Source organism: Stomoxys calcitrans, chromosome 2, assembly GCF_963082655.1.
Source record: "Stomoxys calcitrans chromosome 2, idStoCalc2.1, whole genome shotgun sequence".
In the NCBI taxonomy this organism is placed as follows: domain Eukaryota; kingdom Metazoa; phylum Arthropoda; class Insecta; order Diptera; family Muscidae; genus Stomoxys; species Stomoxys calcitrans.
Window position 1 is genome coordinate 110,179,724 of NC_081553.1, and position 3,200 is coordinate 110,182,923.

The following is a 3,200-nucleotide window of genomic DNA, read 5'->3' on the forward strand; positions in this document are numbered from 1 at the left end:
TCTACATACAACACTGACAAAAATAGTTCCATAATTAAAGTATGTTTTAACCTATTTTGATGATAAATTTATTAATAAACTGGGAATAAATGTTAAAATTTCTAACAATAAGGTATCGTTTGGATATGAAACAAATAAAAAAGGCATATTTCACATATTTTCATTTCGACTCGACGAAATTTTGAGATTTTCTTGTCAACAATCAATTAAATCCTTTAATTTGTTGGTGATATTCATTCTCATGGTCATTCATTCTACCCCCTTCCTTTTGGGAAAAATTAAGTAAATATAATAGAGCGCGCAATTCTCATCCGATTTGTCTGAAATTTTTGCATGAGGTGTTTTGTTATGACTTCCAATAACTGTGCTAAGTTTGGCGCAAATCAGTACATAACCTGATATAGCTGCTATATAACCCGATCTGGGATCTTGACTTCTTGAGCCTCTAGAGGGCGCAATTATCATCCGATTTGGCAGAAATTTTGTACAAAGGCTTCTCTCATGACCTTTAACATACGTGTTCAATATGGTCTGAATCGATCAATAGCTTGATACAGCTCCCATATAAACCTATCTCCCAATTATGCTTCAATAGCAGCAAAAATAACTACTAATATTCAGTAGACAGTGTTTGGTATTTTCAGCAAAAATTTTTCTGTGAGTGTAGAGACTGAATTTTTACATATAAACCTATCTCCCAATTATGCTTCAATAGCAGCAAAAATAACTACTAATATTCAGTAGACAGTGTTTGGTATTTTCAGCAAAAATTTTTCTGTGAGTGTAGAGACTGAATTTTTAATCTTATTGATTTACATTTATTTTCATAGTGCTTCATAACAAAATCAAGCTAGATTTTTATTTATGACTCATAAACCAACCAAAAAGAATGTTACATGATAAAAAGCAACCCTGCAACCCTGATAAACTTTCCATCATTGTGAATTGTCAATTCTGTCATTCACAATAAAATGGTCAATGTCTCAACTATATTACACCCTGGACATAAACCTACTGACATGAAAATCGCTCATTGACAATTCACGATAATTGGTCACATTCTACATACAACACTGACAAAAATAGTTCCATAATTAAAGTTTGTTTTAACCTATTTTGATGATGAATATATAAATAAACTGGGAATAAATGTTAAAATTTCTAACAATAAGGTATCGTTTGGATATGAAATAAATAAAAAAGGCATATTTCACATATTTTCATATCGACTCGACGAAATTTTCGAAATTCTGAGATTTTCTTGTTAATAATCAATTGAATCCTTTAATTTGTTGGTGATATTCATTCTCATGGTCATTGACTCTACTCCCTCCCTTTTGGGAGAAATAACGTGAATATAAGCAATAGAAATTTTGTTTGGTCTACCAAAAGGGTCGTTGCGCCCATTGCATAGTTAAGGTTAGTCTTTAGTGGCAGCCTACAATAAGGCTAACTTATACATCTTAGTTGATTGTGATACTATAGAACCATGACTTCTAATTCCTATCGTTGAACCAGCCAAGTCGCATTAAAAATGTCTTCGGAGAAGGCTGCCATGGGATTGGTGGTCCCGTGACCGTCACGTGATTCGTCAGTGAGATCCAAATCCAGTCATGTGATCTTGTGTGACTGTGATAGAATAAAAATTCTTCGTGCGTGAGCGTGAGTGAGTGAATTTTCGGTGTCTTTTATACAACAGAAGGGGACCTATCATTGAGCCCAAAAGGAAAGCCCATTACACTCTATAGCATTGAGTTCTAGGTGTCCTTGAAAGCTGTCCAGGTGTCCAGCAAAACTTTAAATTCTTAGGCTTCATTAAATGTCAGGAGCATTCCATTAAATAACAGCGGGGATACTTCTATATCAATGTGTAGAGTCCGCTTCAAGCTGAAAACTCAATGATAAGAGAACCCACCACAACAGGGAAAATCGCCGATGAAATTTTTTTCTGATTCCCGCTAGAACTCGAACCCAGATGTTCAGCGTTATAGGTGGTCATACTAACATCTGTGTAATGGTGGGTGGTTATGTGTGGGTGGTTATATGTGGGTGGGTGGTTATGTGTGGGTGTGTGGTTATGTGCGGATGGGTGGTTATGTGTGGGTGGGTGGTTATGTGTGCCTACTCAAATTTCCAAAAAAAAACCCAGCGTTGTAGGCATTCATACTAAGCTCTGTGTAATGGTGGGTGGTTATGTGTGGGTGGGTAGTTATGTTTGGGTGGGTGGTTATGTGTATGTGGGTGGTTATGGTGGGAGGATGATTATGTGTGGGTGGGTGGTTCTGTGTGGGTCGGTGGTTATGTGTGGGTGGGTGGTTATGTGTGGGAGGGTGGGTATGTGTGGGTGGGTGGTTATGTGTGCCTACACAAATTTCAAAAAAAAAACACATACTACCATGAATTCCATTATTTTTAACAATTATTTTTATTAATTTTTTTTATTTATTTAATTTATGCAAATTTTGTTGAGCATTTTTCATGTTGTTTTTGTTGTATGACTTACAAATAAAAATTAATTAAAATTTCATTTTAAATATAATTTATTATTTTTAAATATAAGTAAAATTTTATATTTATAGCATTTTTTACTCTGTTGCTTGCTTCTAGGGTTTCTATTTGTTTTTGTTTCTTTGTTTTTATATATATAAGATATTAATAATTTTTTACACCTACTTAATATACAAAATTTTTGTGTGTTTGTGTTCTAAACAACTAATTTAAACAATTATTTTAATAAAAATAATTTACGAAAGACAAAGTTTACAAAAAAAAAAACTTAAAGATTTTTTTTTATGGAGAAGCAAGGGAAAAGTGTTGATTTTTGTTATGTAAACATAAAAGTGTGTAACTCTTTTAAAAAGTTGTGTGTGTGTGTGTGTGTTTATGTTTTATAAAACTCTCGAGTCTCGAAAGGAAGCACTCATGCACTGAGAAAAAAAACTATTAAAATTAAAAAAAAAAAAAAAATACAGAAACTTGTAGTCTAAGACACTTAAATAAAGGAAGTTTATTTTTTTATATTTTAGCATAAAATAATTTTTATGTACAAAAGAAGAATGGAAAAAATTTAAAAATTTAAATTTTGTTATTATGTTTATTTTTTATTATAAAATTTTTTAATATCACTTAACTTTGGATGCTCAATTGGATTTGTGCGTTGTTTTATTTTTTGCTTGCAATCTATTTCGTATGGCATTTAA